Genomic DNA, 25,679 nt, shown 5'->3' on the forward strand with positions numbered 1-25,679 from the left:
GCCATACCCATCTTACTACCCACCATACCCACAGTACCCCGTGTACCCACCTCCACCTTACTATCCAGGTACAACAAACCCTACCCCAGGGGATGCTGCACCTCCTCCTCCACCAGCAGAACCCACAGTTCCAGAAACCCCAATACCTAAACCTAGCTCATCTGGTGGGAGCAAGGTCAAGATGACCGACTACATGAAACTGGGTGCTCCTCAGTATGAAAAAGGGGATGACCCCTTTGTGTATCTTGAAAGGGTCAAGGTGATCACAGATGAGATTGGGGCTGATGACAGTAGAGCCATTCAGATGGCTGGGTTCACGCTTAAGTGCAAGAAGGCCCGAGAGTGGTTTAAGAATTATGTGAACCCGAGGGTGGACAACATGTCTTGGGAAGAGTTTGCAAACGAGTTTACAGGATGGGCTTTCCCTGATAGCTCAAGGGAATTGAAGATGATAGAGTTTGAACAGTTGAGGCAGACTGATGATATGAGTGTAGATGAGTTCACAGACAGATTCTTGGAGCTGTTGCCATTTGCAGGGCAAAATCTTGACTCAGACCAGAAGAAGTCAAGGAGGTATATCATGAAACTCCACTCCAGATATTCCTCATTGATCCAGTCAGTAGATAGGGAGAGCTTCCATGCCATAGTGGATATGGCCCGGAAAATGGAGGCCAGTGCCATCATTCAGGGGATAGTTAAACAGTCAGTGGCACAACCCTCTGGTTCTAAGACCCCAGGCTCTTCTTCTCTGAGTGCAGCAGTTTCAGGTAGCAAAAGGTGGGGTAACACCACTAGGAAGCCCAAGAAGAACAAGTTTTGAAACAAGATCAAGTCCAGTCTGGGACTAGGGAGTGGCTCAAGCTCTGGTGTGGATAATGCAGTTTGTGCAAGGTGTGGTAAGCCATACAAGGGAGTTTGCCGGGCTAGGACAGCAACCTGCTTCAGATGCGGGCAAGAGGGACACATGGCTCGGGAGTGTCCTAGGACAGTACCTATGGCTCAGTCCCAGCAGACAGCTTCAGGTAGTGTAGCGCAGCCAGCAGCTCCAGCCACGACTCAGGCCAGTGGCAGAGGCAGAGGGAGAGGGGCAGCCTCTTCTTCAGCGGGTTTCAGAGGTGAAGGTCCATCAGCTCCAGCACGGATCTTCACAATGACTCAGCAGGAGGCAGATGCATCTAACACCGTGGTGGCAGGTAACTTAGTCATTGGTTGTTCAGATGTGTATGCCTTGATGGACCCTGGTGCATCTCATTCTTTTATTGCTCCGAGAGCCGTAGAGAGGTTGGGTCTGATGATCTCTGGGTTAGAGTGTCCTCTCTGGGTTAGTGGACCCAAGTGTGATCCATCAGTGACAGAGTCAGTCTGCCAGTGCAGTCCAGTCTTTGTTGAGGGAAGATGCCTTTCCGCCGACCTTGTGGTTCTAGACTTGACAGATTTTGACGTCATTCTAGGGATGGACTGGTTATCTACCCATGGTGCTACCTTGGACTGCAGGGACAAGGTAGTCAGGTTCAGAGGTCAGGATGGGTCAGAGGTTGTCTTCAGAGGAGACAGGAGGGGTACACCTAGAGGTCTGATATCAGCTCTTCAGGCTCGTAGGTTGCTTAGGAAGGGATGTCAGGGGTATTTGGCTCATGTAAGAGAGCTTAGCAGTCAGGTGAGAGAACCCGCCTCGGTGCCAATGGTTAGAGAGTTTCTAGACGTCTTTCCAGACGAGCTGCCAGGTTTACCACTTGCTAGGGAGTTAGAGTTCGAGATAGAATTGATGCCTGGAACCAGACCGATCTCTATCCCTCCCTACAGGATGGCTCCAGCTGAATTGAAGGAATTGAAAGAGCAGTTACAAGAGCTGGTAGACAAAGGCTTCATCCGACCGAGTACCTCACCTTGGGGTGCTCCAGTCTTGTTTGTGAAAAAGAAGGATGGATCCCTTAGACTTTGTATCGACTACAGGCAGTTGAACAAAGTCACTACCAAGAACAGGTACCCCTTGCCAAGGATCGATGATCTATTCGACCAGCTAGCAGGAGTGGGTTGTTTCTCCAAAATAGATCTGAGGTCCGGGTATCATCAGCTGAGGATCAGAGAAGAAGATGTGCCAAAGACAGCTTTCAGGACCAAATATGGGCATTTTGAGTTCCTTGTAATGCCGTTCGGGTTAACCAATGCCCCTGCAGCATTCATAGATCTCATGAATAGAGTGTTTAGCCAGTACCTGGATCACTTTGTGATTGTCTTCATAGATGATATCTTAGTGTATTCCAGGAATGCAGAGGAGCATGCCCATCATCTGAGGTTGGTTCTGCAGACCTTGAGGGAACATGGCTTGTATGCCAAGTTCTCCAAGTGTGAGTTCTGGCTGAGGAGCATCTCATTCTTGGGGTACATTGTGTCAGAGTATGGGATTGAGGTGGACCCCAAGAAGGTAGAAGTTGTGGCTAACTGGCCTAGACCCACTTCAGTGACAGAGATTAGAAGTTTCTTGGGTTTGGCAGGTTACTACAGGAGATTCGTTCAGGACTTCTCAAAAATTGCAGCTCCTCTGACCAGACTAACCAGGAAGAATCAGAAGTTTGTGTGGTATGACCAGTGTGAAGAGAGTTTTGAAGAGCTTAAGAAGAGGTTAACGTCAGCACCAGTGTTAGCTTTGCCAGCTAGCAATGAGGATTTCACAGTTTTCTGTGATGCATCCCGAGTGGGATTGGGTTGTGTGTTAATGCAGAATGAAAGGGTGATTGCTTATGCTTCTAGGCAGCTAAAGAAGCATGAGTTGAATTACCCCACACATGACCTGGAGATGGCAGCAGTAATCTTTGCACTCAAGATATGGAGGCACTACCTCTATGGGGTTAAATGTGAGATCTTCACAGATCATAAGAGCCTGCAGTACATCCTGAGTCAAAGAGATTTGAATTTGAGACAGAGAAGATGGGTAGAGCTGTTGAGTGATTATGATTGCAAGATTCAATACCATCCGGGTAAGGCGAATGTTGTGGCAGACGCCCTAAGCCGGAAATCACTAGGTAGTCTATCCCACGTCACAGCGGAGAGGAGACCAGTGGTGAAGGAGTTTTACAAGCTCATTGATGAAGGTCTCCAGTTGGAGTTGTCTGGTACAGGTGCATTGATTGCTCAGATGAGAGTGGCACCCGTGTTTCTGGAGCAGGTGGCTCAGAAACAGCATGAGGACCCAGAATTAGTGAAGATTGCCAGGGCTGTTCAGTCAGGCAAAGATAGTGAGTTCAGATTCAACAACAAGGGGATTCTCCGCTATGGGAGCCGTTTGTGTGTACCAGACGACATAGGGCTAAAAGGAGACATTATGAGATAGGCTCATAATGCAAGATACAGCGTTCACCCCGGAGCCACCAAGATGTATCAAGATCTGAAGAAAGTTTATTGGTGGCCAGCTATGAAGAGAGAAGTGGCACAGTTTGTGTCAGCCTGCGAAGTGTGTCAGAGGGTGAAGCTGGAACATCAGAAGCCGGCTGAAATGTTTAACCCGCTACCTATTCCAGAGTGGAAATGGGAGAATATAGCTATGGACTTCGTAGTGGGGTTATCGGCGATGTCCAACAGATTGGACTCCATATGGGTGATTGTGGACAGACTTACCAAATCTGCTCACTTCATCCCTGTCAGGAGTGGCTATTCTGTGGACAAGTTGGCGCAGGTGTATGTTGATGAGATCGTCAGGCTGTATGGGGTTCCTGTTTCAATAGTGTCCGATAGAGGACTCCAGTTCACCTTTAGGTTTTGGCGAAGTCTGCAAAATGCCATGGGTACCAGGTTGGATTTCAGTACTGCCTTCCATCCACAGACGGACGGACAATCAGAGAGGACCATCCAGACGATAGAGGATATGCTTAGAATGTGTGTGCTGGACTTTGGCGGTTCTTGGAGGCAGCATCTACCCTTGGTGGAGTTTGCCTACAATAACAGCCATCATGCTAGCATCGGGATGGCTCCATATGAAGCTTTGTATGGGAGGAAGTGCAGATCACCTGTTTGCTGGGAAGAGGTTGGAGAAAAGGCCTTGGCAGGGCCTGAGCTAGTAGAGATCACCAGCAGGGTGGTACCCTTAATCAGAGAAAGAATCAAGACTGCTGCAAGCAGACAGAAGAGTTATGCAGACATCCGCAGAAGGCAAGTAGAGTTTCAGGAGGGGGATCTAGTATTGCTCAAGGTGTCTCCAATGAAAGGAGTGGTTCGTTTTGGAAAGAAAGGTAAGCTAGTCCCACGATACATCGGACCCTTTGAAATCTTGCAAAAGATTGGGAATGTGTCGTACAAGCTGGATTTACCTGCTTCAATGGAAAGAATCCATCCGGTTTTCCATGTTTCTATGTTGAGAAAGTTAGTGTCAGATCCGGGCAAGGTTCTTAGTGAGCCTGATGTGGAGATCTAAGAAGATCTCACCTATGTTGAACAGCCAGTACGGATCATAGACACCCAGATTAGGAAGTTGAGGAACAAGAAAATCCCGATGGTGAAAGTCCTTTGGAACCACCACAATATGGAAGAATGCACTTGGGAGACATGGGAGTCCATGCTCCAGCAATACCCTTATCTTTTCTAAGGTTAGTTCCTTGTGAGTTCATGTGTTTTATATGTATGTTATGTTGTGTGCCTTGCATGTGCTAGTTGAGGAACATTCGGGGACGAATGTTCTTAAGGGGGGGAGAATGTAATACCCGGCTAGACTCCGGTATCAGAATTCCTACCGTCCGGTGGAATCCTGGGTGTCGGAGACCTCTAGAAGGGTAAAATCATGTTTTTATAAAATGTTTTAATGTATTTTATGTTTTTGAGCTAGAAGGAAAATGAGTTTTTGCATGAAAATAATCTTGGAGGAAGACCCAGGTTCGGCCTCCGAACGTGCATGCGCTTCGGGTGTGCCTTAGGCCCCCGAAAGCATAAGTGAGGGGAGTCCAGGTTCGGCCGCCGAACCTTATGTTCGGCCGCCGAACATGGCATGCATGCGGAGGCACGTTCGGCCCCCGAATGTGGCCTGGCCAGCCACCTATAAAGGGGTCCCTTAGCCGAAACGGGTGAGCTTTTCTCCCCATTTTCGGCCAAGGTGAGCTCTCCGCCTTCCCTCGCCGATCTTGAGTTTCTTCCTTTCATTCTTCATGATTTTTATGAGTTTGCAACTTTGTTTTGAAGATTTTTGAGCATAAAGCAAGTTTTGGAGCTTGGAGGTTCAAGAAACTCAGTCTCTCCCATCTCCGAGCTAGGGTCGTCTCCCTCTCGATCTTCAAGAGGTAAGGGTCGATCTTGAACTCTTTTTATGTTTTAAGTAAGTTTTAAGTTGATTCATGGGGTAGAAATGCATGTTTAGGTTAGATGAGCATGGTTAGATTTTATTTGAACTTGTGGACAATGTGAGTTGATGTGTTGTTTGTGATGTGTTGCATGCCATTATGGCATATGATTTAAATGTTTTTATTATTCTGCTCACTGGGCTCTAGTATCTCACCCCTTTTCCTAATCCCCTAGGGTTGCAGGTACGGGCTAGACAGTGAAGTCAAGATGGATGAAGTCATGTGTATGTAATAGATAGAATGTGGACATGATAAATTGTAAAATGATGTAAAGTTATGAATAGTTATGTTATGTAAAAATGATATTGAGGATTAGAGGTTGTGCTTGACCCTATGTGTATGGTGATCCCTTTTGTATACATGATCTATGTTTTACGATGTTTATGTTCCACCAAGCTTGTGTATGATGAGATGCCCCATTGGAGCATTTGTTGAGAGCTCCAGTGTGGGGTTTATGTTTATGTTTATGTATATGTTTATGTGCATGCACAGGTTGAGCTTGGTAAAAGAAAAGAAAAGTTCAAATTTTTATGTATGTTGTTGATCATGTATGGGATTAAACAGGTTTACAGGTTGTATGTCAGGCTTGCTACGGGTCCCGGCGGCCTTAAGCCGATCTGGATCCTAGCGCCGGTAGCGGTCCGATTTTTGGGTCGTTACAATAAACATATACATAAAATTTTTACATAAGAATTATGAAAACAGGGATTACAAGATCAAAAACTAGGGCAAAGCACAATTCTAATCCATTAAACAATGCATGTCCATAACTATACTATTACATTAGACTATACCAGCGACTATGCCGACTTCCCCCGAACTATCTTTGACCTTGCAAACCTGGGGTTAGGGGAAAGAGATAAGCTACAAGAGCCTAGTGAACAGAACATAAAAACAATTTAATAATCATATGCTCATATAAAATGCATCACAACACAAATATATCACATCAAGATGGACTTGTCACCAGTAACCCTCTACAAATTCCAATAGTGCCCGGCCCTCGACGGAGCTCCTCAAGACTTCCTCTTATATATAATATAATATATCCATAATGCCAGGGGCATAGAATGGGTCTCGATCTGGACTTTCTCTTACATATTGCCAGGGGCGTAGAATGGGTCTCGACCTGGACTTCCGTATCATATCATATCATAACATACTCGAGGGCTAGTGGGTCATCCAATATCCATCCACATCAACAGTAATTATGCAATGCATCATATTCGTGAGTTCTAATGCAAAACAATCTAATACATATACATGGCATTTGTGATGTATGAACATACTTAAAAAGTTGGATTACGTTAAAACAATAGATTAGTTCAATTCTACTCACCTCTAGCTGATGCTCGCCTAACACTGACGCAACTATCTTACTGTAGGCCTCTACGGTCTCCCAGGTCCGATCCTACACAGATGGATTCAAATGAGGGACCAAACATAACTCTTACAAGACTCTAAACAACTTCCCAAAAACCCTCTAAAACATACCAAAACATGTATATAAAACAAGCAAGAAAAGGTTGGGCAGGGGACTTTCGGTGGCAAGTTCGGCGGCCGAAGGTCCCTCACAGATTCGAAAGTCAGGGACTTTCGGGGGTGGGTTCGACGGCCTAAACCCCTTCACAGATCCAAAAGTCCATGCTTTCAGGGGTAGGTTAGACGGCCAAAAGGCTGCCTTCACAAGCAAGTTCGGCGGCCGAACCTGGGTTCTCCATCAAGGTAGAACCCGATTCTGCCCTATTTACACAGCCACCCAACTCTTCGATCCTCACACCCAACAACTCAAACACATGCATACTCACTCATCATGCATAAGGGGCATAAAAACTAGCCTAATCCCCAACAAGCAACAACAAAAACACAAAAGGGAGCATTTATCATCAAAACTAACACACACCCTAAAACTTTAGATCTAACCATTTCATGCATTATTAACCCTTAACCATTTCTTGAAACTTGATTGAAACATAAGAAAGGCAAAGATCTAAACTTACCTCTTGGAGATCTAAGGGTGACGACAACTCCAACTTGAAGATGAGGTAAAACGGTCTCCGGAGGTCTCCAAGGTTTAAAAAACTTAGATTCAACTCAGATCTTCAAAAATGAGGGAAAGCTCAAGAATTTTCTGAGGAGATTGAAGGAAAAACAACAAGAACAACAAAGGGAGGGCAAGTACTCACCTCTGCCCGAAAATAGAGAGAAAACTCTCACATTTTCTGGCTGAAGGCCTCTTATAGGTGACTGGATAAACCACTTTCGGCGGCTGAACAAGAAGGTCCTGCTGCGGCATGGAGGAGCCACCTTCGGCGGCCGAACTTGGGGTTTTCCTTCAAAACTATTTTCTTTCTTTTTAACTCAAAACATTAAAATTTTCAAATTTATTTTATAAAAACCTTATTTTACCCTTCTAAAGAGATTCCAGTTTTGGGAATTCTGGATTTTAACGGAGATTCTATCAGAAGATTGGAATTCCAACGCTGGAGTTTAGCCGGGTATTACATTCTTTCCCCCTTAAGAACATTCATCTCCGAGTGTTCAACACAACAAACAAGCAAGCATAAACATTAAGAACACACATAAAAATGTAAGACACTTACTTTAAAAGAGACAGGGATATTGCTGAAGCATGGACTCCCGAGTCTCCCAGGTGCACTCTTCCATGTTGTGGTGATTCCAAAGAATTTTCACCATCGTGATTTCCTTGTTCCTCAGCTTTCTGATCTGCGTGTCTATGATTCGAACTAGCTGCTCAACATAGGTGAGATCTCCTAGGATCTCCACATCAGGTTCATTAAGAACCTTATCCGGATCTGACACGAACTTTCGTAACATAGAAACATGGAAAACCTGATGGATCCTCTCCATAGAAGCAGGTAAATCTAACTTGTAAGATACATTCCCGATCTTTTGCAAAATTTCAAAGGGTCTGATGTACCTTGGAGCTAGTTTACCTTTCTTCCCAAAACGAATCACTCCCTTCATAGGAGACACCTTAAGCAACACCATATCTCCCTCCTGGAAAACATGTTTTCTGCGGATGTCTGCATAGCTCTTTTGTCTGCTCACCGCTGTTTTGATCCTCTCTCTAATGATAGGCACTACCCGGTTGGTGATCTCTACTAACTTTGGCCCTGTCAAGGCCTTTTCTTCTACTTCTTCCCAGGAGACGGGTGATCTGCACTTCCTCCCATATAGAGCTTCATAAGGAGCCATCCCAATGCTAGCATGGTAACTGTTATTGTAGGCAAACTCCACCAATGGTAGATGTTGCCTCCAAGAACCACCAAAGTCTAGCACACACATTCTTAATATGTCTTCTATAGTTTGGATGGTCCTCTCCGACTGTCCGTCAGTCTGTGGATAAAAGGCAGTGCTAAAGTCCAACCTCGTGCCCATAGCATTTTGCAGACTCTGCCAAAACCTGGAGGTAAACTGGGGTCCCCTATCTGATACTATCGAAACTGGAGCCCCATGCAGCCTGACAATCTCTTCCACATATACCTGCGCCAACTTGTCCACAGAGTAACCACTCCTGACAGGAATAAAGTGAGCAGATTTGGTCAATCTGTCCACTATTACTCATATAGAGTCTAGTCTGTTGGACGTTGCTGGTAATCCTACCACGAAATCCATCGCCACGTTCTCCCATTTCCATTCTGAAATCAGTAGTGGGTTGAGCATTCCAGTTGGCTTCTGACATACCTCACAAGCGGACACAAACTACGCCACTTTTCTCTTTATAGCTGGACACCAATAAACTCTCTTCAGATCCTGATACATTTTGGTGGCCCCAGAGTGAACATTGTACTTGGCATTATGAGCCTCTCTCATAATGTCTCCCTTCAAGCTTACGTCATCTGGTACACACAATCTATTTTCATAACGGAGGATCCCTTTGTTGTCGAATCTAAACTCACCATTCTTGTCTATCTGAACAGTTCTCGCTATTTTCACCAACTCGGGGTCCTCATACTGTTTCTGTGCCACTTGCTCCAGAAACACGGGTGTCACTCTCATCTGAGCTACTAATGCACCTATACCAGACAACTCTAGCTGTAAACCCTCATTAATGAGCCTGTAAAATTCTCTCACCACCGGTCTTTTCTCTATTGAGATATGGGATAAACTACCAAGTGATTTCCAGCTAAGGGTATCTGCCACCACATTTGCCTTACCCGGATGATACTGGATTTTGTAATCGTAATCACTAAGCAGTTCTAACCATCTTCTCTGCCTCAGGTTCAACTTTTTCTGACTCAAGATATATTGCAAACTCTTATGATCTGTAAAGATCTCACATTTTACCCCATACAGGTAATGCCTCCACATCTTGAGTGCAAAGATCACAGCTGCCATCTCTAGATCATATGTAGGATAATTCAACTCGTGCTTCTTTAGCTGTCTAGAAGCATAAGCAATTACCCTCTCATTCAACATTAACACACAACCTAGTTCCACTCGAGATGCATCACAAAACACTGTGAAATTCTCATTACTGATAGGCAGAGCTAACACCGGTGCTGACATCAGTCTTCTCTTTAGCTCTTCAAAACTTTCCTCACACTGTTCTGATCAAATAAACCTCTTATTTTTTTTGGTCAACCTGGTCATAGGAGCAGCAATTTTTGAGAAATCCTGGACAAACCTCTTATAATAACCTGCCAGACCCAAAAAGCTTTTAATCTCTATTACTGTAGTGGGTCTGGACCAGTTAGCTACAGTTTCTACTTTCTTAGGATCCACCTCGATTCCTTTTTCTGACACTATATGCCCCAAGAAAGAGATACTCCTCAATCAGAACTCACATTTAGAGAACTTGGCATACAGGCCGTGTTCTCTCAAGGTCTGTAACATGATCCTCAGATGGTGGGCATGCTCCTCTACGTTTCTGGAATACACCAAGATATCGTCAATGAAAACAATAACAAAGTGATTCAGAAACTGGCTGAAAACTCTGTTTATGAGATCCATGAATACTGCAGGGGCATTGGTTATCCCAAACGACATCACTAGGAACTCATAACGCCCATATATGATCCTGAAGGCTGTCTTGGGTATGTCTTCCTCTCTGACTCTCAATTGATGATATCCAGATCTCAAATCTATCTTCGAGAAACAACCAGCTCCTACTAGCTGGTCAAACAGATCATCGATCCTAGGTAACAGATACATGTTCTTGGTAGTGACTTTGTTCAACTGTCTGTAGTCAATACAAAGTCTTAGGGTTCCATCCTTCTTTTTCACGAACAACACTGGAGCACCCCAAGGTGAGGTACTAGGTCGGATGAAACCCTTATCTACCAATTCTTGCAACTGTTCTTTTAACTCATTTAACTTGGTAGGTGCCATCCTGTAGGGAGGAATAGAGATGGGTCTGGTTCCGGGCATTACTTCAATTTCAAACTCTATTTCCCTAGCAGGTAGTAATCCTGGTAGCTCGTCTGGAAAAACGTCAAGAAACTCTCTGACTACTGGCACTGAAGTTGGTTCCCTAACCTGACCATTTAACTCTCTGACATGAGCAAGAAATGTAACAGCCCGGACGTGAACCCCGGCACTGTTACCGCTCACAGCCCGAAACCTTCCTCTGGGCCCAGCCACTGTGAGCAGCTCTTAACATCCCTTCACCCTCACGGGTTCCAGGCAGGATTTGTCCCTCGGGGGAGCCATTACGGCCCGCCCTAGCCCGAGTGGATTTGGCCCAATTCCTTCCTCTGGGAATTAGGTCGCCTCCCCCACTGCTCGAACCCTTGACCTCCCACTTTAAGGGAATAGTCTGGTGAGAGTGAGTACCAATTGTTCCAGTGGGAGGTCAAGGGTTCGAGCAGTGGGGGAGGCGACCTAATTCCCAGAGGAAGGAATTGGGCCAAATCCACTCGGGCTAGGGCGGGCCGTAATGGCTCCCCCGAGGGACAAATCCTGCCTGGAACCCGTGAGGGTGAAGGGATGTTAAGAGCTGCTCACAGTGGCTGGGCCCAGAGGAAGGTTTTGGGCTGTGAGCGGTAACAGTGCTGGGGTTCACGTCCGGGCTGTTACATAAAAATGAGAGTGAGTACCAATAGATTCCGGCATCGGAATCCCTACCTTCCGGCGGAATCTCTGTTGGAATCTAGAATTTCTGAAGATGCCAGAGGCTTCTAGAGGGGTAAAAATGTGTTTTCTAAAATGTTTTTACTGATTTCATGATTTTAAATGAAAATGAATGGAGTTTTGAAAAGAAAAAGACCAAGGAGGCATTTGCCAGGTTCGGCCGCCGAAAGTGAAGTTCGGCCGCCGAACATGGAAAGGCTTCGGGAGTGCTTTTGGCCTCCGAAAGTCTTGTTTGAACGAGCCAAGGTTCGGGCGCCGAACATGCATGAGTTTAGGGGGCACGTTAGGCTGCCGAAGGTCTCTGACCAGGCCACCTATAAAAGGCCCTCAGATCGGAAATGGGCGAGTTTTCTCCCCATTCTCGAGCTCAGGTGAGTTTTTGTCCTCCCTTGGCAGTTTTCATGTTTTTCTTCATCTCCTTCACGTTTTCATGAGTTCCATGGTTGTTTTGAAGAGTTTTAAAGCTTGGATCAAGGTTTGGAGAGCTTGAAGACTTTAAGAGTTTGGGTTCTCCACACCTCAAGCTTTGGGTCGCACCAACCCTCGATCTTCAAGAGGTAAGTGTAGATCCTTGCTTTCCTTGTGTTGTAATGGAGTTTTAATGGGTAGATATGCATGTTAGGATTTATGTGGGTTTTATGCCCAATGTATGTTATGTGATGCTCATGTATGTTTATATGATGTTATGTTGAATGTTTAGGCTAGGTTATGCATGTGGGAGAGTGTATGCATGATTGGGAAAGAGTATGTGAGGATTTGGTTGTTTTGATGGTTTTGGCCTATGTGGATCGTGAGCTATCTATGTATGTTTTTGATGTTGTTTTGGAGTTTAATCAAGCTATTAAGCTCCTTTGTGCATGGTTAAGGGTTTATGCATGTTTTGGTAAGGTTGGGTGCTTGTTTTGGGGTGTTTGGAAGGTTTGGGAGGCTTGAATGCATGAGAAGCTGAGTTCTGCCCTTCTGGGAAGAACTCAGGTTCGGCCGCCGAAGGTGGTTTCGGCCGCCGAACCTGCCTTTGGATGCATGGATTGGCCGCCTAACCTTGCCCCTGAAAGTTGAGTTTTGGCTTGAAAGCAGACTTTCGGCCGCCGAAGGGAGGATTCGGCCGCCGCAAGTGCCTGACTTTCGTCTCTGGAGTGGGACTTTCGGCCGCCGAAGGTGCCGCCGAAGGTGCCCGAGTTTCGTCTCTGGAGGGAGGTTCGGCCGCCGAAAGTGCCCTGTCCAGCCTTTTCAAGGTTGTTTTCTATGCATGTTTAAGTGATGTTTTAGAGGGTTTTTGGGGAATTGTTTATGAGTTGTTTAGAGTGTGTTTGGCACCTCATTCGAGTCCACCTGTGTAGGATCGGACCCGAGGGACCGAGGAGGCCATCAGTGTTAGCAGTTGCAGAGTCAGTTCGGTGTCTGCCAGAGGTGAGTAGAACTAACCTTAATCTTTTATTTTTCACGAAATCAAATGCCTAAAGTATGTTCATGCATCATTATGATTATAGTAGGTTGATTGCACTAGTTACACGAATATGAAGCATTGCATTATTTATTGTTGATGGAGATTGGACCCGGGGACGACCCCACTAGCCCTTGAGATGTTGTGAGACCTGGCTGGGCTAGGCATACATATCCAGTTGTTGTAAGACCTGGCCGGGCCAGGCATACGAAGGTTGTGAGACCCGGCCGGGCCGGGCATACTGAGACTAGAAGGGATGTTCTGGGGTTGGGTCCAATCCGTGATATGACTTGTCTGTGCTGTGACGCATTTCATGAAAGCATGTAATTAATGAACTGTTTTCTTTGTTTCTACTCACTGGGCTTTTTAGCTCACCCCTCTCCCCTAACCCCAGTTTTGCAGGTCAGTGGTAGGCCAGGAAGACGTCAAGGGTAAAAGGCTTGTAATAGTATTAGCTTAGTACTTTTAGTGTGGACATGTATTGTATACTGATATAATGATTTGTAAGAGAATGGAATGTAAAGTTAAGTGGAGTTATGTTTATGGTTTAGTACTGTGCTTGGCCCTAAGACTTGGTTAGTCCCGGTTTAATACATGATGTATATTATGCTAGATGTTGAGTTGTGTTTGAACTAATCTTGTGGCATGTGTTGTTTACCACGCTATGGTAATGGATGAGGACCTTAGTGGAGGTCTTATGTTTGTGGTTTGATTGCATGCACAGGTTAGGTTCTAGTTCTTTGGATGTGACTCCGGCTTGATGTATGTTATGTTGACCCAGCTAGAGTTTTGATGAGGGCTCTAGAAGGGGGTTCTTTATGTTTCCAGTTATGTCGCATACAGGTCAAGTCCGGTCTATACATCTTATGTTTCAGTTTTTATGTTAAAGTTTTGTTCATGTATGGGATTTGACCAGGTGATAGGAGGTATGTTTGGCTTGCTACGGGTCCCAGCGGCCTTAAGCCGATCTGGATCCTAGCGCCGGTGATGGTTCGGGCCGTTACGGTAGGGTACCGGTTTCCGGGCTGTTACAAGAAACCCCTGACAACCCCTCCTAAGAGACTTATGAGCCTGTAGGGCCGATATCAAACCTCTAGGCATACCTATCTTGTCTCCTCTGAAGACGACCTCTGATCCATCTTGTTCTCTGAATTTGACTACCTTGTCTCTGCAGTCCAAGGTAGCACCATGAGTAGAGAGCCAATCCATCCCTAGAATGATGTCAAAATCAGTCAAATCTAGAACTACAAGGTCAGCTGGAAGACACTTATCCTCAACAAAGACTAGATTGAACCGGCAGACTGACTCTGCCACAGATGGATCACACTTGGGTCCATTGACCCAAAGAGGACACTCTAGCCTGAAAGCTATCAAACCCAAACTGCCTACGGCTCTCAGAGAAACAAAAGAATGAGAGGCACCAGGGTCCATAAGAGCATACACATCAGAACACCCAATAGTAAGTTTACCTGACACCACCATGTTTGATGTGTTGGCCTCCTGCTGTGTTATGGTGAAGATCCGTGATGGAGCTGAAGGACCTTCCCCTTGGGAACCTGCTGAAGAAGAGGCTATCCCTCTTCCTTTACCTCGCCTTCTGCCCTATGATGTGGCTAAAGCTGCTGGCTGAGCTACGCTGCCAGAAGCTGTTTGCTGGGACTGTGCCATCATAGCTGCATTGGGAAACTCCTGTGCCATGTGCCCCTCCTGTCCACATCTGTAACAAGCTATAGTCCCAAACCGACAAAGCCCTTTGTGCGGCTTACCACACCTCACACATCTAGAGCTATCTGAACCAGAGCTTGAACCACTACCCAATCCCAGACCGTACTTCAATCTGCTCCAAAACTTGTTCTTCTTTGGCTTCCTAGTGGATTTGTTCCACTTTTTACTCTCTATGGCTGCGGCATTTAGAGAAGAGAGATCAAATTTCCCTGTACTCGGGGTTTTGGAACTCGAGGACTGTGGCACCTGCTGCTTTACTGTCCCCTGTATGATGGCACTAGCCTCCATTTTCCTGGCTGCATCCATAATAGTGTGGAAGCTCTCTCTCTCTGCTGCTAAAATCAAGGAGGAGTACCTAGAGTGGAGTCTCATGGTATACCTCCTAGCCTTCTTCTGGTCAGTGTCATGAGCCTAACCCACAAACTGAAGCAACTCTAGAAACTTGTCTGTATACTCATCCATGCTCATATCTTTAGTCTGCCTCAACTGTTCAAATTCTATCACCTTCAACTCCCTCGAACTGTCTAGAAAAGCCCACCCTGCAAACTCATTTGCAAACTGTTCCCAAGATAGGCTATCCAAATTTTGGGTCCACGTAATTCTTGAACCATTCCTTTGTCTTTTTGCACTTCAGAGTGAACCTCGCCATCTGAATGGCTCTGCTGTCACTGGCCCCTAACTCATCTGCTATCATCTTCACTACCTTGATATATTCAAACGAGTCATCATCGGTTTTATACTTAGGAGCATCCAACTTCAGATAGTCTGTCATTTTCACCTTACTCCCTGTTGATGGGTTAGGTTTGGGTGGTTGAGTTTCAGGAATTTCTGGTTCTGCTGGGGGAGGAGGTGGTGTAGCATTCCCTGGATTTGGGTTTGCTGGATTCTGGTAATAAAAGGGTGGAGGTGAAAACATGGGATAGGGAGTAGGGCGGGTAATAGGGAGAATAAGGCATGTGTGAGGGGTACGGGTGGTAGCTAGAGAAATCCGATGGACCTCCCATCGGATACCCGGGTCCTTGTGGGTAGGGTTGGTACTGAGGTGATAAGCAAAACCCGAGGCCTGAGCACCTCCTTCAGATTCTCCCATACCCTCTCCTGAAAAACTCACACCCAGACTTTCGTCTCTTTTTTGATTATCCTCCACTGTTTCTCTAATATCCGCAGACATCCTTCCCCGATCTATTTTTCTTCTGTTTATATCAAAAGACCTTCTAGGATCCCTTGACGTTTCACCTCTATTAGTCCTACTCGACCATGCTCTTGACGGAGCAATAGGAGGAAGGCCATCCATGCCCTCATTTTCAGGTGAAACTCCGGTCAATCGTGCATATCGACGTGAGCCTCGCATCCTGTCTTCTGAAAAAACAACATATATAATTTAACATTAGATATATCACATAACATTAGTATCATATGGTTTATGTGGATACACATGAACCCACATCATATACATAACATATCATTAATGTACATGCATACAATCATGGTATTACACATCATCATACATTCAACAAGACAGGACTCCACATCCTATCTTAATGGATATGATTTTTCCTAATGTGCTTGCCCTTCTATAACATCAATGAGTCCAACACTCTAGGTCCGACCATATGAATCTAGGGCTCTAATACCACTCTATAACGATCCGGAAACCGGACTGCTACCGATGCTAGGATTCAGATCGACTTAAGATCGCCGGAGCCCATAGCAAACCTACTATACATCCTGTGTACCTGATAAAATCCCATACATGATCACAAAAATAACAAAAACAAAAACGTAAACATCCCATGAACCAAGGCTTGACCTGTGCATGTAATAAAACTGTAGACATAAAACCCATACTAGAGCCCTCATCAAATGCTCCAGTAAGGTAAACATCACATGCTTCAAGCTTAGTTCAATCATAAATTTATACATAAAACTTTTACATAAGGATCATGAAAACAGGGATTACAAGATCAAAAACTAGGGCAAAGCACAATTCTAATCCATTAAACAATGCATGTCCACAACTATACTATTACATTAGACTATACCAGCGACTATGCCGACTTCCCCCGAACTATCTTTGACCCTGCAAACCTGGGGTTAGGGGAAAGGGATAAGCTACAAGAGCCTAGTGAGCAGAACATAAAAACAGTTTAATAATCATATACTCGTATGAAATGCGTCACAACACAAACATATCACATCAAGATAGACTTGTCACCAGTAACCCTCTACAAATTCCAATAGTGTCCGGCTCTCGACGGAGCTCCTCAGGACTTTCTCTTATATATAACATAACATATCCATAATGCTAGGGGCATAGAATGGGTCTCAACCTGGACTTTCTCTTACATATTGCTAGGGGCGTAGAATGGCTTTCGACCTGGACTTCCGTATCATATCATATCGTAACATATCGAGGGCTAGTGGGTCATCCAATATCCATCCACATCAACAGTAAATTATGCAATGCATTATATTCATGAGTTCTAATGCAAAACAATCTAATACATATACATGACATTCGTGATGCGTGAACATACTTAAAAAGTCTGATTATGTTAAAACAATAGATTAGTTTAGTTCTACTCCCCTCTGATTGACGCTCGCCTAATACTGACACAACTATTTTATTGTAGGTCTCTACGGTCTCCTAAGTCCGATCCTACACAGATGGACTCAAATGAGAGACCAAACATAACTCTTACAAGACTCTAAACAACTTCCCAAAAACCCCCTAAAACATACCAAAACATGCATATAAAACAAGCAAGAAAAGGTTGAGCAGGGGACTTTCGGCGGCAAGTTCGGCGGCCGAAGGTCCCTCACAGATCCGAAAGTCAGGGACTTTCAGGGAAGGGTTCAGCGGCTTAAACCCCTTCACAAATCCGAAAGTCCATGCTTTCAGAGGCAGGTTAGACGGCCAAAAGGCTGCCTTCACAAGCAGGTTCGATGGCCGAATCTTGCTTCGGCGGTGAACCTGGGTTCTCCTGCAACGCATAATCCGATTCTGCCCTTTGTACACAGCCTCCCAACTCTCCGATCCTCACACCCAACAACTCAAACACATGCATACTCACTCATCATGCATAAGGAGCATAAAAACTACCCTAATCCCCAACAAACAACAACAAAAACACAAGAGGGAGCATTTATCATCAAAACTAACACACACCTTAAAACTTTTATATATTATTAACCTTTAACCTTTTCTTAAAACTTGATTGAAATATAAGAAAGGCAAATATCTAAACTTAACTCTTGGAGATCTAAGGGTGACGGCAACCCCAATTTGGAGATGAGGTAAAACGGTCTCTGCAGGTCTCCAAGGTTTAAAAAACTTAAATTCAACTCAAATCTTCAAAAACAAAAGAAAACTCATGAATTTTTTGAGGAGATTGAAGGAAAAACAATAAGAACAATAAAGGGAGAGCAATGACTCACCTCTACCCAAAAATAGAGAGAAAACTCTCATATTTTCAGGCTGAAGGCCTCCTATAAGTGACTAGATAAACCACTTTCGGCGGCTGAACGAGAAAGTCCTACGACGGCATGGAAGAGCCACCTTCAGCAACCTGAACTTTTCCTTTAAAACTATTTTTTTTCATTTTAACTCAAACCCTTCAAATTTTTAAATTTATTTTATAAAAATCTTATTTTACATTGCCAATAGATTCCGATTTCGGAAATTCTAGATTTCAAGATTCTATAGACGATTAGAATTCCAACGCCAGTTTAGCATGATATTATAATTTTATTAATTTTTAACCGAACATCTGAACTCCATAAAAAATAACAAACCATATAAACTACCTTTTCTCAAAAACCAAATTAATGGCGTTTACTCAATTGTAAGAACAGAGCAGAGTCGATGAGTTTACTTCCACTGATCCCGCAATTGGAAAGGGAAAGAGGAGAAACTGTGCAGTGCGAGAGCTTCAATAGAGAAATTGATTGCCAGTATGGATAATCATAAACAGGTTAGCCATATTTAATCTAATTTATCATTCTTATAATTGTAATTAGGGTCCACTCGATGATGATTTTTAATTCCCGTTTTAAGATTTGAAGAATGAGAGAAAAGCCAAGTGATCTGTTTTTCATTCTAATAACAATGCCAACTGCTCTCAGTTTCAAGCTGAGGTTGACGAATTAGTAAGATATCGGCTGCGTGGGACGTCGAGATTCCCTCTGAGGATATGGACCACGTATGGTCCGATTCACTGGAGATACTGAAATCGGCAAAGAAGTTATAGATAGGATATGACAGAGTCCCTTCTTACAGTAGGGAAATCATGGGAATTGGCTAAATTCATGTTGCTAGTTTTGTATCATGTTTTAGTTTAGAGATGTGCAATTCTCTGTGCATGAATTATGTGAATATTTCTGTGCTAGTAACGACTAGAAGTGCAACTAAGAGCAGCTCTGTCTGTAAAACAGCAGATTGATGCTGCTTTATTTCTTTTCTAGATGGTCACTTTTGTTCTTTTGGATTTGACAGCAGCTTAACTTGTTATCGATCTACTACACTGACATGTTGTGAATTCTTCAAATAATTCTCTTTTCATAATTTCTTAGAAATTCTTTTTGATATCTTGTCACGTGACCATTTCCATGTTCTACTTGTTAATTGTCAAGAACTGAGTCTGTTTAATTGAAAGCTTATGGTAAATATAAAAGTACTTTGGTTTTAGATAGGATTTTCCATTCTAATGAGTTCATGTTATTTTTGAATTTATACTACTTCACGATACTTGATACCAGTATGAGGTTGACAGAATTGGTTATGTCCTATTATTGTGGAGCTATTTGTGTCCAACCCAATTTATGCATGTAATCACTGAGATGCAGCCTTAACAACCTCTCTTTGAACCTCCATGAATATCCATACCTTGATTAAAATCCTGGAAACAATGACCTTCCTCATTGTCATTCATGCTTATTGTTTTTCTAGCTCTCCTTGTCTTAGTAGTGCACTGAAGTTGCTATGCTAGTGGCCAATATATTCCATGACTTCTTATCTTAACCTCAATTTGTTCCACTCTAGGTTACCACAATTTGTTCTATTTCTTATTAGCATCAGTATTCTCATCCAGGTGCTTACATTCGCTTCAGAAGTTGCATATTTTAAATGATTCATCATGCTTTTTTTTTTTCTGACAAGATCATCATGCTGTGTAGGGCGCTATTGCAGTCTCTCATTCAATGTAAACAATTGACTAAGAATCACATATCTGCTTCCTGTTTGGTTCAATTCCTTGCCTTTAAATTTCATAGAATTCAATTGAATGCTGAGCTTTGTGTGTTTGGTTTGAATAAAAATATTCAGTTCTAGGAATTCAATTTTATGGAATTAATTATCACTAAAACCAATTCTCATAAAATTTAATGGAATTTAAAATGAATTTCATAAAGATTGCATAATAATATTTTGTGGACTAAAATACCTATATGAAAGACTTTTCCTCAATTATCATTTTTTATATTTATAAATTAACTAAATAACTAAATCCTAATAATTGATTAAAAAATATCAATTTTAACTCTCATGTTTTCAACTTTTTCTAAATTTTCTATATTACCTTGTATTTATTAAACAAAAACCATAAATGCTCATTAAATTATTAGCAAGGTAAATGGTTGAGATTTTTTTTTTTTATATTTTTTTTACCGTGTGATGATGGTATCAAACTCCATTAGTTATGGAAGAAGATAGAAATCACAAATTAGCTTTCTATCTATTTACTATTAGTAATATCTAGAGAACTATATAAAATATTTTATTTTTGTCCTAACTTTGAAATATATAAGCTTATTATCCATCAAGTAATGTCATTATTTATGTTATTATATAAAATTCTAATATTATGAGACATGTTAATTTGTTTTGAATTCATATTGGTACTGGGTTTATATGTTTATTATTATTATCTTTTAAGAATAATGTTTGTTAATTATTATAAATTAATTATGAATAAGATTTTTTATAATAGAAAATTATAATTTTTTAATTTTACTCTTAAGGATAGTTTAGAAATGAGAGCAAATGAATTTCAATTATGGTATCAAGCCAAATGTGAATTATGGAGTACAATTGAATTTTGTATTTTAAGTTATATTGAACCAAATAGTTGAATTCATTTTAAATGAATTTTATATGGAATTTAATTGAATTCTACAAAATTCTGATTCATCGTTGAGCCAAACACTGTGCAAGTGTGAAACCGAGGTGAAGCTTTATTTTTCTGGTGTGAATGTCAGTTTCCAGAGCTGAATGCTCATATCTGGATTTTATATACATATGTGGTTTATGGGCCTCATATTCATTATGTTTTTGTTGAATCTATCTTTGCCAGCAAATATCATGCAACTATAGTGCTCTTTTGGAGATTAAAGAATTGATGCTAAATGAAACCTTGTCAAACTCTGTAAGTTCATGGTTATGACTTGCATTCAGATACTTTTTGAACTTTTTGTAAGAATCCTTTTTAAGAATGAGGTTTTGCCAAGGCATGCAGTGCTGGCTGATCCTTTGTTAATTTCCTTGTTCTTTTCCTTTTGTTTTATCTGTTTAGCATAGCTCTAATTTTAGGTTATGGTATTTCTGGCTAATTTGTCTATGCAGAGTTGGCAACTGAAATTATGATGTCAAACTGATATAAAGTGGTGGCCATGAATCCCTGTAAATTGCATGAACTCACTTCTAGTGTTCATTTTATTTTTGCTTGCGTCCTGATTACCCACGTTTATTTTAGACCCTGGAGCATAAAATTAACTGTTGACATTTTCAATCATATGCTGGATACAAGTATGCATGCATGACTAATTAATTATCACTGATGCTGACTTTCTTTGCCCATTAATTTTCTACAGTTTCAAGATGCCATTACTAGTACTGATAGCTGCATGAAGCTGGTTGGTTCCATGGAAGCTATTGTAAAGAGTCAGCCTGCAATTATGATCTTCTCTCATATATGAAACCGGGAGAAAATATCAACGTGTACATTTTCCAAAAGCTTCCCATGATATTATATTCCTATTGCTATTGCTGGCAGATTAATTGCATGAACATGCTTTGTTGTTGTTGAGGAGAGTAATTGCTGCTGAATGCATCTTACAGAAGCTACAAAATGTGCAGTGCAACCTTCAGGAAGAGCAGCGCTGCAGCAGGCTTGTGATGCAGCAGTGCAGAGCAAAGGCACAGCTACTCTCTGTTAAAGACTTTCAGGTAATCCTTGTTTTGATAATTCCATAATGGGTATTGCAGGAGTACTCCAACACAAAACATTGTGTAATACTTGGTTCATATTTCAGTGCTTTGTACTACTCAAAACTTGCTGCTACATTTCCTGAGGGTTTGTTCTACTGTAGCTGGTGTTTATTTGATGTAAACAAAATCAACGAATTTTGTCATGGTGATTCATCACTGGTGTTTACATCATATGTAGTGCTGTTAAGTGCTATGAATTGGGTTCCCAATTCTCCTTTTGGTGCATCATGTTGATACTTGATAGTGAAGAAATGCACTGGTTATTTTTACAACCACCATTAGATATCGTGTACATTAAGGAGTAGAAATAATTTTTGATTCAATTTCTCATTTTTAACAAAATTGCTTGGCAAGTAGGAACTGCCCAAATTTTCTTGTGGAGAGCACATTATGGACATCTCAAGTCGAAGTGGAAATTTCTGTAAGACAATAAATTTGAATCATATGTATATGTAATATACCCCTCCCAGTCGCAGCTTTGCTTAATTTGTGTTAATAGAGCTCTAAATTTCTAGGAGGAATGCACACAGACTAAGACTTCAGAGCCAAAGTTGTGTCAGAAACAATACTGTGTGCAGTCGAGTTGTTTATGCATTATTACTGCAATAACTCCTGCAGTCCTGGCCTGTTATATCAGAGATGGCATTGGAAATTTTGTAAGACTGAACAATGATTTGCATATGCTTTTCTCTCTCTCTTCTTTTTTTTTGTTGGGTCTTTTTTAAAGTTGTCTAGAGTTGTTTGAGAACATGTATTGGTCTGTTAAATCACTAAAAAGCAACCTTCATCTAGTGATTTTTCATCTTTTTTTGGTCAGAGTTAAAAGGATAGGTCATTGAGAGAATTGAACCAGGACCTTCCTTGTTCAACTTTGGTTTTATTATCATCGAACTAAGCCTGAGACTGCTACTGAAATCCAAAATGATAAAAAGAAAATAAAAACAATATTCAGCATTCAAATACAATTTTGTCTTGCAGGAGTAAAAATAGAGAATGATTAGTGTCCTGTAGTTAGCAAGAAGGTTATACCCCACAATCTAACCATAGAAGAAGGTATAAAGATACAAGTTGGCTGCTATATGCTCCATTAAGATTCCTATTTACTAACTGCTGTGCTTTAGCTTCAGAAACCAGATACTTCCCATTTGATCTCCCATGGAAACAAAACTCCTTGATAAAGACAAAGCTTAGCTGGGCCATGTACGTACCTAACCCATCTCACGACAGAAAACTTGATGCCAAATTGTCTGTCTGTCTGTCTTTCTTCTTTATTTTTTTTTTGTCCACTCAATAATATGCTACTGTGTCCTGATTCATTCACCAGATTAATATGTGATAAGAGTTTAGAGTTCATTAGTACAGAGCATCCCAAAATTTGTCGAGCAAAGTCGAATCTTACAGGAATTCACATACTTCCCACTTGACATGCTTCATTTCACAGGAAAAGTATTCAAATAAATTTTGACAAAATTATGCATGATTTTGTTTTCTTCAAAAATGAAACTTTTGTAAATTAAAAATTCTTTTATTCCAAACAAGAAATTTAATAGAAAAGAAATCTTGTAAAATCTTTTAATTCAAAATAACTTAGCAGCTAGTAGGTGCTATTCCTTAAGGATAGGTTCAGGTTATGCTTCTGTTTCTGCTCCTGCATAACTGCATGTATATGCCTACACACAGTAACCAGCAGCAACAAGAGTAGGAGCCATGGATCTTAGCTAGTGGGACGAAAAGGCAGACTTGTGAGTTCGGGGGTTGACGTGAGAGGTGGCTGTCAACTCCATATCTCCTCTGCACGCACATGCGAATGTTAAAAACTGAAGATCCCTCTGGTTGAGTTACAACTACATCCTGCTTGTCGAGATTGGACTATACTTCCTTATCTGTTATGTAAGTGTTTCATGTACTTGTTATATTAAGAGTTTGATTCAAAATTTGTGATCAAATATCATCATTTAATTCAGACCAACAGTTAAATTTTGAATATATAATGGTTTATTCTTGAAAAATTATTTGAAATGTTAATTATATTGCTTACTGGGAACTCACTCATCTAGTTCCAGGGCTTTGCATGAATGTTTTAGACCATAACCTGCAGTTGTAACATTGAATTTTCGATTTTTCTATATTTATTATAATTTTTAGTTTTTGTGAAAAAGCGTCCAGTCTCATGCACGTCCAAATATGAATAAGGACAAAAATAAGGAAGACTCAAATTTTGAAAAAACCTGGTGCTTTGGAGTGATTGTGATGTACAAGTTTTCCATCCTCGAGATTCTTCAAGCTTGTTATGTCATGAAAAGATAAAATTTTCCAATGTAATTATAGGCGTAATAGTTATAAATAGTGCTGAGTATAGAGTGTACGGTATAATGAATTAGGTGAATTTGGTATTTGTCAGTTTTAATAGGAAAAGTGTGAGTGATATTAGAAGATATTAAATTGATTTTGCTTTTAGATTATGAAACAGTTTCACAAATTTCTATTTAATAATTTTTAAATTTCTCGTCATAAAAAATTAGAGTAACGATAGTTTTTATATTACATATTACCTTATTGTTTACTGTGAATTTCTTATAAATATATACGAGAACGTTATAATATTTAGATATTATAATAAAATTTTATTTAAATCGACTTTTACTGCAAAATTAAATTTTATATACCTTGTTTTTCTTGTGATTATTATTATATTAATTTACTGTAATTACAGTCTTGCAATATAAATATTTTGCTGGTCAAAAAAGATTTAGTGTAGAATTACGAAGGTGAAGGCAATTTCCAACTGAACTACGCAAGCTCAACTGCTTTCTCTCTCTCTCTGTGTTGAAGCCACCCCAAGGAAAACCTCCATAGATGAAGAGGTCCAAATTGTCGTATAAGTGCTTGATTGGTTCATCTGACGTAGTTAGAAGTAGTATTCCATGCGAGGCAAAGTATTCATGCAGACAAGTCAAGTCTAGCAGGCTGTTTTTGTCCTATTCTTCTTCTTCCTATGACTATTGTTCTTAAAAAAAAATAAATTCATATATAATTAAATAATAATTATGTACAGATTTCCTATCATGATTCTATGAATAAGGACAAGTGTTAGGTTTGGCTTCCATATTGTGAAACTCGTTTTTAAAATTATAAAATGTCAATTGTAAGTGTTAAATAATCATGATACTCTAGTCTTATAATATCAAGATAAAAGGACAAAAGATGAATTACTGAAGTTGCCCTTTCACTTTTTTTTTTTTTATATATTTTTTTATCTAGAAAGAAATTAAGAGATGATAGATTTTTAAATATTGACAAAACGTTACTATTTTCGGATTAATTTTTGCGTATGAAAATTAAGTTTTTTTTTTTTTTTTTAGTGATCGTAACATTTTGCTCCCTCCCTTACATCACTTTGATATTATTAATATATAATATTAAAATTTTAATTTTATTAAATTAAAAATAAAATTTTAATTAATATATAATAAAAAAATAATTTTTTTATAATAATTTTAAACTATTAATATAATAATATTAAAATAATAATTTTATAATGACTGTAAAAATATTATTATTTAAACTCTAAAATGCAGTCGTAATAAAAAAGAAACTCTTATATGTATGTTCATCCAAAAATTTAGGAAACTTAATTGGGCGGTGGGCGTGAATATGACATTCTGTGGTTGTTTTATACTAAAAAAACAATTTAATTAAAATCTCATCTAATGTTTCTTCTGAATATTTCTTCTGAATATATATATTTTTTAAAGTAAAAATTAAAGATTGAAGTAAAATTTAAAATATTTCAGATTTATTTATATGTATTTATTATTAAATTAAA

General features: G+C 40.9%; 1 long non-coding RNA gene across 14 annotated transcripts; it reads left to right on the forward strand.

Annotated features, from left to right (window-relative positions):
• Positions 1–18,220: 18,220 nt before the first annotated feature.
• LOC110602880 lies at positions 18,221–24,969 on the forward strand. 14 transcript variants are annotated; one of them, XR_006349043.1, is made up of 5 exons: positions 18,221–18,563; positions 18,715–21,011; positions 21,209–21,265; positions 21,457–22,274; positions 22,369–23,837. It is a non-coding gene; the product is annotated as an uncharacterized LOC110602880 (long non-coding RNA). The 14 variants fall into 14 exon arrangements; XR_006349045.1 differs by having other exon boundaries at positions 18,222–21,011; positions 21,457–21,583; positions 21,704–22,274; XR_002486047.2 differs by having other exon boundaries at positions 18,224–21,011; positions 21,457–21,811; positions 21,898–22,274.
• The last annotated feature ends 710 nt before the right edge of the window (positions 24,970–25,679 follow it).

The sequence above is a fragment of the Manihot esculenta genome, chromosome 16 (assembly GCF_001659605.2).
Source record: "Manihot esculenta cultivar AM560-2 chromosome 16, M.esculenta_v8, whole genome shotgun sequence".
Classification (NCBI taxonomy): domain Eukaryota; kingdom Viridiplantae; phylum Streptophyta; class Magnoliopsida; order Malpighiales; family Euphorbiaceae; genus Manihot; species Manihot esculenta.